This window comes from Sciurus carolinensis, chromosome 8, assembly GCF_902686445.1.
Source record: "Sciurus carolinensis chromosome 8, mSciCar1.2, whole genome shotgun sequence".
Taxonomy (NCBI): Eukaryota; Metazoa; Chordata; class Mammalia; order Rodentia; family Sciuridae; genus Sciurus; species Sciurus carolinensis.
The window spans coordinates 124,162,819-124,174,465 of NC_062220.1; the positions used below are offsets into that span (position 1 = coordinate 124,162,819).

General features: G+C 37.6%; 1 non-coding gene across 1 annotated transcript; it reads left to right on the forward strand.

Annotated features, from left to right (window-relative positions):
- Positions 1-3,358: 3,358 nt before the first annotated feature.
- Trnav-cac (transfer RNA valine (anticodon CAC)) lies at positions 3,359-3,431 on the forward strand. Its single transcript has one exon. It is a non-coding gene; the product is annotated as a tRNA-Val (tRNA).
- The last annotated feature ends 8,216 nt before the right edge of the window (positions 3,432-11,647 follow it).

Consider the following 11,647-nt stretch of genomic DNA (forward strand, 5'->3'; position numbering starts at 1 on the left):
ATAGAGTTAATTTAGCAAATGACAATAGCTATTTCAGATGTCTGTTATCTCCCTCTCCTATTATATGGCAACATAAATAAAATACTGTTGGAAAGTACAACAAACTTTCAACAGTGGATGAGCTTTCTTTGTGATCTCAAAGTATTCATTTGCTCACCCTATAGCCAGCACCATCAGCAAGGACACTAGTGTGGGCTGCCGTTTGGAAGCAAACCTATGCCCTTCACAAGACCCACGAGTTGAACCCCATGTAGTCACTCCTATGCCATCACCTCCATTCTTCTCAAGAACCTGGGCACTGGGAGTTCTCTCACCTCAACCTCAGGGTAGAGGAGTGACATGCTACTGGGGACAAGGCTCACATGTTCTACAGTAGGAGTAGGTGTTTCAGGCTCTCATGAAACACCAAGAAGTCGTGGGAGTAATCATCCTCACAAATGTAGGAACTTTGCTGTGAGGAGAGATACATTAGATATATTTCACCTGAATCACCAACTTTTCTGAGTTATCATTCAAAGAAAATTGTTATCAAATATTATCATTTTTGTGTTTTAGCAGGGTTCAAGACTGTTAACAACAGTTTACTTCAATCCCAGAGTAACTGTAGAAAACTAATATAAAGAGTGAAAAATGATTGAGAAGGAAACAGCACCATTCTCCACCACTACAGATTCCCATAAGTAGCAAAAAACAAAGTTCCTCTGGTTTAATTATTCTAGTGACCAAGTCACAGCACAAAACCAGTTCCAATCTCTTCAAATTTGAATAAACTTCTTCCTTCCAATAAAGATAGCTTAGAGAATTATTTTCCTTACATGATCAAAGTAAAGGTACAACAATCTATCTCCAAGAACTCATAATTGAAAGTTAAAATCTTATTTGAGAAAATAAGGGTCATTGTAAACTGAAAATACAAAGTGGGGATATGATGTTATCTTGCAGATTAACTTAAAACACACACACACAATCTTCCTCAATTTTGAAGGGTTTAGGAAGCTGGAACCAAGCAAATTTCTCGAATGCTCCAAAAATGAGGGTCTAGAAACTACAAACTGCAAAGAGGACTCATACAACACTAGGGTTAGTCTAGTCATGCCACAGTCCTTAAGTCCTTTAAAATACACTTTGTAATAAGGTCATATACAAAAATAGTAATTAAATGTCTCAACCAAAAGGTAAATTTGGTCTTGAAAACAGAGTAACAACATTCATACAGAAAGAACTAAATAACCATGTCCAAAAAAAGTGACCAATGTGCTAATAAGTTGTGGCATGCTACTAGGTTTTCCTCTTGTTCTCATTTTAAGAATAATTTCAGTAGAGACTGAAGACATGCTTACTAAATCTGCATATAAGAAAACCTGTTAGTATTTTGAATGACAACACCAAGACTCAGAACAATTTTAACAATCTGATTCAACCAGCTGAAACAAACAAATCCTAACAAAGAAAAATGTCACATTTCATTTTAAGTTCAAACAGATAATTGTGCAAAGAAATAGGGGTCCAGGCATATCTTGACTGTGTTTTAACACAGTAAACTTCAGGTAATAGCAAGACTCATACAGCTGTGTTCAAGTCTACATTAAATAGTGCCAGACAGTTGCACTTTTTTAGTGTCTCCATTCCTGGTCCCCTGTTTTCTGACAGCTGTCACCTCTTAGGTTATCAGTTTTTTTGTCCCACTTCCAATTTGCTGCTTATAATCTCCTGACAGCTCTAGGTAAACCAGACAAGCAAGCAGGAACTGTGTACAAGTAACAGAAGGATCCAGAAACTTTAATGAGGTTTGCTACACATATCTTAATTTCACAAACAGCTTTTGCTTTGTTCATCTCTGGCTCTACTGTAGGTGGCTGCAACTGCAGGACACAGGTCCTCTATAGGTGATATATTTCTAAGGCACAAGCAAATCAAGGAAGACAATAAGCTGTCATGGTTAGATGTTGGTCAGACTGTGTCTGGAATACTATTTTCAGTTCAAAGAAACAACTATGACATATACAGCAATAAGACTAGATGGTGAGGAAGTCTAGGGGTCCTGTTATATTAGGCCAAATAAATGTGCTGGGATGTTTAGCCTTATGTTCTTTGAAAATGGAACAAATGTCTTGGCTGGTAGCAGGGTTGATAGGAGAGCCACCATCAGAAAGTCTAAAAGACTGCTACAGGCAGGACGGGCCAGATTTGATATTCACTTCCAAAGTGGGATAAAGTGTGAACAACTCTCAAGCATTAAGGGAGAGCAGATTCTGGCTTAAAGAAGACAAATGTTTAAAATGACCAACAGTAAAGGAGTTGATTTTCTAGGTAGTGAGCTCTTTAACCTGAAAAGCACGTAAGGCTGGAGTCTCATTTCCCTGGGATGGTGTAAAAAGAATCCATGCACAGGTTAAACTTTACTCTTTTGGAGGACTGAATGCAGGGTGCTTACCACAGTGCAACATCTCCAACCCCTCTGTAAATATTCTGAGGCAGGGTCTGGCTTAGTTGCTTAGAGCTTCTCCAAAATGTTGAAGTGAGACTTGAACTTGCCGTCCTCCTTCAGATTTCATTCTTCAAACTCTGCCAAAACAAAGCAGTATAACAGATATTTGTTTGCAATTGATTATCTTTAATACACCAGAATTCATTTTGCTACAATACTGAAATAAAAACAATGAACAGGATCAAGATATGAGTTTAGATTAACATATCAAAGTAAATTATGATAATAAAATGATTCAGATTCACCCATTAAACAGAACATGGCAAAACCATACTGCTAAAATGATAAAAGAATACATATTACACTTGAATGGTTTTAAAACACAGATCTCTTGATTTAAAGAATCTTTCACTTTAATTCCAATGATTCAACTGATAGGACTATTGAATCTGAAAATAAAATTATGCCATTTATGCAAGGGAGTCTTTGCAATTCCTACAACCCTAAGCAAGGCTTTTTAAACTGCAGGAAAATAAGCTGCCTTTCCTGAATCCCAAAGATCATTTGTACTGAGTGTCCTTGTTGTTCCAGGACCCCAAAGATGCAGTTGCAGCAGGTCTTATAAGTAAAGAAACAAGAGAAAAAAGAAGAAAGAAAGAAAAAAAAAACCTCATCATTGAAAATTGCAGGGTACAGAATGCATTATTTGTAGACTGGTTAGGATGCCCTCATGAAATTTTTAGATGGTTTCATTCACCACATACATGCTGTGCATTTTGTTTTTATGATACTTCTCACAGAACACATATCTTGAATTTCATGAAAAAAATGTTTCCAGAAACTGTTTCTCTACTACACAATTGTTCAAGTTTAATAAGATAAAGTAAGAGATATCATTTCAAACTAATATTAAAAAAATTTTTAGGGGCTGGGGATATAGCTCAGTTGGTAGAGTGCCTGCCTCACAAGCACAAGGCCCTGGGTTCAATCCCCAGCACCTCCAAAAAAAAAAAAGTTATTAAGGAAACTACCTTGAACTTTATGAATACAATGACTTTTTCCAGGGTAGATTCAATAAGGTTGATAGGTGTTTGATCCTTTCCAAGAATTTTGTTACTGGACACACTAAAAGGGTATGTTTATAGTCCATTTACCTATAATGCAGTATTGAGGAATTATTTTTAAAATATATTATTGTATATTAGTATATATGAGAACACTGCATTTTCTCTAGATTTTTACAAAGAAATTCCTTATTTCCACCCTTACCCATTTGTGCCATAAAGTCTGAAAACCAAAGTCATTCTGTATATTAATTGTCTCATAATACTGAGTTCCAAGACAGCAAATTCCTTTCTGCTACTTGGTTCCTCTTAAGAAGGAGGGGGAAAATACACACACACACACACACACACACACACACCACGTCACAGTCACCTCAATTGTCATTTTACAGAAAATTCCCTATGGTTTTACTCATTCCAATTTCTCTTCAGCTGCCATCTCCTTCCTTTTATCTTAAAGTAATTGCTTCTTGTTTACATTAGTGATGATTTGTTTTAACCTAGACATTCTGTTGGCTTCCTTTTACACAATGTGAAGAGGGTATTAGTATGCCCCAGAATATCGCATTTTGTTTTCATTTCAGGAGCACCTCCGCCCCCTCTCCATATTCCCCTCAAATATTTACCCTGAATGCTCACATAATCTTAATCTCCAACATGAATCAAACACACCTGCTGTTATTCCCTCCGCCTCAACTAAGCATCACTCATTACTCTTTCTTACTGACAATAACAAAAATGATGACAATCTCAAAGTTACAAGGGTCACTAGTTTCAATTCTCAAGAGTAAAGTCCCTCCATAGCTAAAAATCCCTAACATCTTAGTTGTCCCCTCAGGGTGCATACTAACTTGCTCCCTGTCTCAGTAAATGGGACATACAATGGGGGAGGAAAAGTTAGAAAGACAGAGATTGCGTCACATTTTCAGGGCTTGGTAGACTATGTTATGAATTAAAGGAATTAATCAGGTAAAAAGGGATCCTGAAAGGTTATTCCACGAGGTAATTGATGTAACTACAGTTGTCCAGAGGTGGTTAAAAGCACTGAGGGTCAGGAGAATGAGGAAAACAAGTATGTTGAGAGTCTCCTCAAGTATTATTAATAAAGGCCTGAATCAAGGGGACTGTAGAGAAGAAGGGACAGAAAGGAAAGAAAAATATTCCTTGAAGTTTCACAAAACCAAAAGGAATCATAGTTGAGTAATTTCAACAAATACAACAAATCATTTCAACAAATGATTCTCATTTTTGTTTAGTAACACATTCAAAGAAAATTCTTTATAAAATGAAAGTGATTAAGACATTTGGAGTGATAAGTTAAGAAACTTCAAGATTTGCACACTAAAAAAATAAATGGGAAAAGGAACTGACGGGCTGTGATTTTCCAAAAGCAAAATTCAATTTTCAGAGCAATTTGAAAATTTACAAACTTCTCTGAAAATCCTTGTTTTTTTTTTTCCATTTCATTAATGGCAACTTCATCTACTGCTTTAGTAATAAATGGAAGGGAATTACTGCAGCCTGAAAGTCATTTCTGAACTTTTAGTTTTATCAAAATTATAGTTTTGTAGGACAAAAAAAATTTGCCAAAGTATTTTTGTTTACAAATATCTTTAATATAGGAATGACCTATTCACTGCACCTGGCCAAAAACAATTGTAGAAAGCTGACTGGAAAAGTGGGAAGACATCATTTTCTCATTCAACATTATTGGGTACTTAAACTATGCTAGGCCATATTCTGTACGAGAAACAGGGAAAACTTAAATAAGAAATAGCCTTTACCTAAAGAAGTCTGTTAAAAAAATCCCTAGGAGAGATATACAAGAGAAGTAAACATCCAGAATGGTAATGTATACCCTATGAAAAATAATTAGACTTTGGGCACAATTCAAATTTCATTATCTCAGTGCATTTAAATTTTTATGCAAAAGGAAAGATTTGCAAAAAGGCTAGTGTACAAATTCTCAGTGGTAACTACTTTCCAAGAGCTAGTTTGATACTACTTATATAATTGTTCAAGGATCAACTGAACACTTAATTCACATTTTTGAAAGGACAAGGTAATTTCAATAGAAGAAAAATAATGACTAGGTATATGACATAAAAACATTCCTAAAACTCTCTATGTGGTTTGGTCCAATCAATTTCCTCCTGTATTATATCCTCAATTTGTCTTAATATCTGCTATTACCTACATCAGATATTAAAATAACAAATGCATGATACACTGCTAAAAAAATTGGAGAAAAAGTTTTACGTAAACCCAAAGTTCAGTATTATAAATGAACTTTCATTAGAAAACTTCACTCTACATAAAAAGGCAAAAATATCTTTTCACAGAATCCTTGTCACTGAAAAAAACTATAGGTTTTCATCAATTCATTTAATAAGTGTTTGTTGAGCACCTACAACGTGCTAGGGACTATATAAAATCTGGGTCTATGAGAGTGAGGAAAATGGGCAAATTTGTGGAGCTTAATTGAATTAAGAATACATTTAGAGTTGGGGTGTGGCTCAGTGGTAGGGTGCTCACCTAGCAGATGTGAGGCACTGGGTTCAATCCTCAGTACCACATAAAAATAAATAAAAGTATATTAAAAAAAGAATATATTTAGGAAAATGGGAATTCACTGAGGAGGTGTTATTTGAGCAAAGACCTAAAAAGGTGAGTAACTGAACTGAGGGAAGCGCACTTCAGGCAGAGGGAACAAAAGTAATCAGGTCCTCAACTCAGCTCACATGGAGATCAGTGAAAGAACAGCAAGGAATCTTTAGAGGCTGGACTGCAAACAGAAAAAGTATTAAATGGGTTACAGCAGGGAATAAAACAGTGTAAAGCCTTGCAGGCTATTGTAAAGACTGATTTTTATTCTGAAGAGACAGTGTGTCTTTGGATGGTTTAAGCAGGAAAGTGACATCAGTGACTTTTTAATAGTTGGACAATTAACTCTAAAATTAGGGAAATTGGTAACAGCTACTTTAAGTCAAAAAAAATTTTTAAGAATTTAAAATGAACACATGAATTTGGGAGGAAAACAAATAAAACATAAACAACGGGTCATATTAAAACTCCCTAGCTGCCCACGAAAGGGATAGACAGGTCAGAAACCAGGTGTGACAGCTTAACATTTATTGCCAACCAGATTTTCTGCAATGTTAACAAACCCTGATAGTGAGGAAAACTAAAGTTTTCAACAAAATCACTTGGCCGCTGATGAACCCTAAAACCCCTCCGTTTGACAGGGCATGTGTTTAAAGACTCACCTTCACCTCCTGAAGTAGGTTGGGCCCGGAGACCCAAGCCATCTGGGGAGTGAGACTCTTGAGCAGGGAGAAGGCTCTCCAGTGATGCAACTGAGCTGCCCAGCGGAGCATGGCTTATCCAGTCTACTGGCTGCCGCATGAACTTAAGGGCGCCAACCTCCGGAAGTCAGGGTTGTCTTCACCTGGCAATCGCATCTCCCCCGGGTGACAAGCAGACTCCACCCTGGGCGACAAATCACCATCAGGCCACCACGTTTCCCAGACCCCTGGAGGACGCTGCGGTTCTGCCTACCAGCAGGCCTGAGAAAACCCCCAAGCAGACCCTGGGGAGCATGGTCCCAGTGGAAACTCCCCCGTCGCGCCTTCCAGAGGCACGCGCTGGGGCCCGCAGGCTGCCACCCGAGTGCAGGGGGAGAGGACCGCCATGTTACCACCGCCAATACCCAGGGTCTGGGGGGCCAGGCCGCTGAGGGCCTGAGGTGGACCGGGAGTGCTCACGGGGAGGCGGGGAGTGGCTGGTCGGGAGCTCAACACGTCTTAGGAATATCCGCCATTTCTCAGTCAATGACTCTCCCACTGTTGCTGTCCCAGATCCTTTTCGAGCCCACCAAGGCACTCACAAGTCCTTGATCACGACCACCTTTCCGGGATCTCCCTCGCAGCTGCCGCCGCTACCTCCTCCAAAGACGCATGCGTGGTCTCACCTCCCAGCCACCGCCGCGCCCGCGTGGTCCTTCCACCGCAACCAGTTGCGTCCGCACACCAGCAGGGCGCTAACTCCGCCCAGTTGTACACCCCACCCCAGGCGTGCGAGCCCTTCCCTGCAACTGCTGGGCGCGCTGGAGCACCAGTGCCTTTTATTGCTCCTGCTCAGTCTCCTACACGCACGCCCTTGGACCTTCACACTCCTCAGCTGTGGAGGGCGCTGGAGGCTTGTGTGCAGCCTAGGGTTTCTGGTGTTTCAGGTGGTTCCCTGAAAGGTGTGTTGTGGCTGTCAGTGCTGTCCTCTCACTGCTCTAAGAAGAGCACCTTCTAAATTAAGATGTAAATCCTGAACAGCAAGATGGCAGAATAAAGGAGGTCACTTTCCTTGCTGCTCTGCAGGTTGAAGCCAAGAAAGGCAACTTCTACACAAGGTGGGTGAACAAAAAAAGGGGTTGGGGACTTTACTGGAACAACCATTTTTAATTTTGCTTTAAAATAAGTCTCTTTTAAAGAAATGAAAAATTGGGGAAAAAATGTTTTATCACTTACCTATCATTTATTCAGACAGTATGTGCTGGGTGTTCTAAGTACTTTGAATGCTTTAGCACATTTAATCCTATACGCCAACACATGAGGTATAGGTACTACTATGTATTTTAAAAGTGAATATAGTGGGAGATAGAAAGTTGATTTGCTAACTCAAGTTTAGTAAGCTGGCCAGAACATAAACTCAGGCAATCTGAAACCACAGCCTGAGTTTTTAACCAGTCTACTGTACTGTCTCCTTAAATTAACTGTAGCCTGGCCTAGCGGGTTTTAAAGGAGGCAAACTTGCTTGATCTTGACTTTAGTAAGACTGCTCTTTAAGAATGTTTGCTAAAGGTTTTTGGTAGCTTCCCTTTATTAAAAGTGTTCTCTTTCTATGTTGAATTTTGTCATTATTTAGTGTTGTATTTTGCAAAATGTCTTTTCTAGTTTTTTGAGATAATAATGTTTGTTATCTTTTGTTAGTTCAATGTGTTCTGTAACTAGATTTTCTAATGTTGAGTTGTATTTTCAGAATAAACATTAGCTAACAATGGTTTATATTTAATTTATTTCTCATTTGCCTGATGATTTTAGGTTAGGTTTACTTAATCGTTCTGGAAATTAAGATTTTGAAGATGAGAGACCTTTATAAGTAGTACTGATTTAACCTCAGATGACAAACTAATGCCTAACACTTATTAGTTTAAAAGGATGACTTCTGTATAAGATATTTATTTTTTACTCAACAGGGATTTTTAAAAGCATTTATCTAAAATTAAGTCCAGAAACTGTGAATCTTAGTATATTGACATTATGGCGTTTTGGAATTTGTAACTAATGATAATTTGGGTGTATTTATGTATGGGGGGTGGTTAAGGGAGGCAATTTGTGACTCCAAAAGAGTGGAAAGTTCTTATCAAATTAATAATTTAGTAAAGATGTTAATTTGATGCATGTTTTTTATGGTGTTTTGAATGAAAAATTTTTTTTAAGTTTTACTTTCTGTTTTTAGTTTTCATTGCTAAAAGCTTTCTTTGGTTGTTACATTAGAATGTTCTTGAGAAACCTACAATATTGTCTTTCTGAACTTCTCTTTTCCTTGTCTATTCTCATTTGTGATTAGAGTCATGGATCACTTAACAACAAGGATACATTTTGGTAAATACATAGTAAAGTGATTTGTTCATTGTGTGAACTTCATAGAATGTATTTACATAAACTAAGATAGATATGACATCACTAGGCAATATCATTTGTGGGACCACCATGGTAAATGTGGTCTGTCGCTAAAGGAAATGATATTACACTGGGCACATGACCTTACTTAGGTTTTAAAATCAATCTTTCTTAAAATATTTTTGAAGATTAATATGTTGAAAACAATTATGTAGTAAAAAGAGATATGATACAAAGAAGTTTGTCTGTCAAGTAACCTGAGAAATCAGTGAATTTAAAATAATTATTATTGCATTTAAAATGAAATAAGATAAATAACAGAAATTCTAAATTTGAGAAAAATACAATAAATACTTATCGGATATAATGTATAAAATTAGAAAACAACTATTGTGTAAAGTGATTACATCTAATAAAAACTAATAATTTATAGAATTATTTGTGAGGTATATTAGTTTATTTTTCTCTTCAAAAATATATGTTGACCTACCCATAGCACTTCCAATCACTTCTATATTTCTTATGATTTACATAAGGACAAACTGGCTTCTATCCTTGCCACATATTCAGAAATGTATTTGTTCTTAATTATAATGTGATATGTACTTAACATATAATTTTAATTGAGCATTTAAATTTTTCAATTTTTTTCTTTTTATATATGACAACAGAATGTATTTTGACATATCATACATACATGGAGTATAACTTCCCATTCTTGTAGTTAGTTATACATGATGTGGAGTTTACACATGTATTCATATATGAGAATATAGTAAAGTTATGTCTGATTCATTCTACTGTCTTTCCCATTTCAAACCCTCCTTCCTTCCCCTTATGTCCTCCTGTCCAATCTGATGAATCTACACACACACACACACACACACACACACACACACGCACACCACCTATTGTGAGTCAGCATCCACATATCAGAGAGAACATTCAGCATTTTTGGGATTGGCTTGTTTCACTTGGTGTGGTAGTCTCCAGTTCCATTCATTTGCCAACCAACACTGTAATTTTATTCTTCTTTATGGCTTATGTTTCATCATGTATGTGTGCCACATTTTCTTTGTCTGATCATCTGTTGAGGGGCACCTAGGTTGGTCCCATGGATTGGCTCTTGTGAATTGAGCTGCTATACACATTGATGTGACAAAGTCACTGTAGTAGGCTGATTTTGAGTCTTTGGATATATGCGAGGGAGTGGGATGACCGAGTCAAATGGTGGTTCCATTCCGAGTTTTCTGAGGAATCTCTCTACTGTTTTCCAGAGTGCTTGTACTGATTTGCAGACCCACCAGCAACATGTGAGTGTACCTTTTCCCCAAATCCTTGTCAACATTTATTGTTTCTTGTATTCTTGATGTTGCCATTCTGACTGGGGTAAGATGCAACCTCAGTGTAGTTCTGATTTGCATTTCTCTAATTGTTTGTGATGTTGAACACTTTTTCATATATTTACTGACATCATGTTTCTTCTTCTGTGAAATGCCTCTTTAGTTCCTTTGCCCACTTGTTGATTGGGTCATTTGGGTTTTCTGGTGTAGAGTTTTTTGAGTTCTTTATATACCTGGAGATTATTGCTCTATCTGAGGTGCAGGTGGCGGAGATTTTGTCTCCCAGTCTGTGGGATCTCTATTCATGTTCTTGATTGTTTACTCTGCTGTGAAGCTTTTTAGTTTGACACCATCCCATTGATTCTTGATTTTACTTCTTGCACTTTAGAACGTGTTTTTTTGTTTGTTTGTTTGTTTTTTGTTTTTTGGTGGTGGTGCTGGGGATCAAATCTAGGGTTTTGTGCATGCTAGGCAAGCACTCACTCTACCAACTAGCTATGTCCCCAGCCCTATTTTAGGAATCATGATGAGGAATTTGGTTGTTAGGCCGACAGGATGGAGAGTTGGGCCTACTTTTTCTTCTAGTATGCGCAGAATCTCTGGTCTTATGCCTAGGTCCTTGATCTACTTTGATTGGGTTTTGTTCTGGGTGAGAGATGGGTATCTAGTTTCATTTGTTGTAAATGGATTTCCAGATTTCACAGCATTATTTGTTGAGGAGGTTCTCTTTTCTCCAGTGTATGTTTTTGGCACCTTTGTCTAGGATGAGAAGCTGCATCTATGTGGGTTCATCTGTGTGTCTTCTGTTCTATACCATTGATCTTGATGTCAATATTGGTGCCAGTGCCATGCTGTTTTTGTTACTATAGCTCTGTAGTATAATTTAAGGTCTGGTTCACTTTTCTCCCTTAGAATTTCTTTGACTATTCTAAACCTTTTGCTTTTTTCAGATGGATTTCATGACTGCTTTTTCTATTTCTCTGAAGAACAAAAGAACCTTATTGGAATTGCTTCGAATCCGTGTGGTGCTTTTGGTTGTGTGGCCATTTTAACAGTGTTTATTCTGCCCATCCAAGAACATGGGAGATCTTTCCATCTTCTGAGGTCTTCTTCAATTTCTTTCTTTGGAATTCTGTA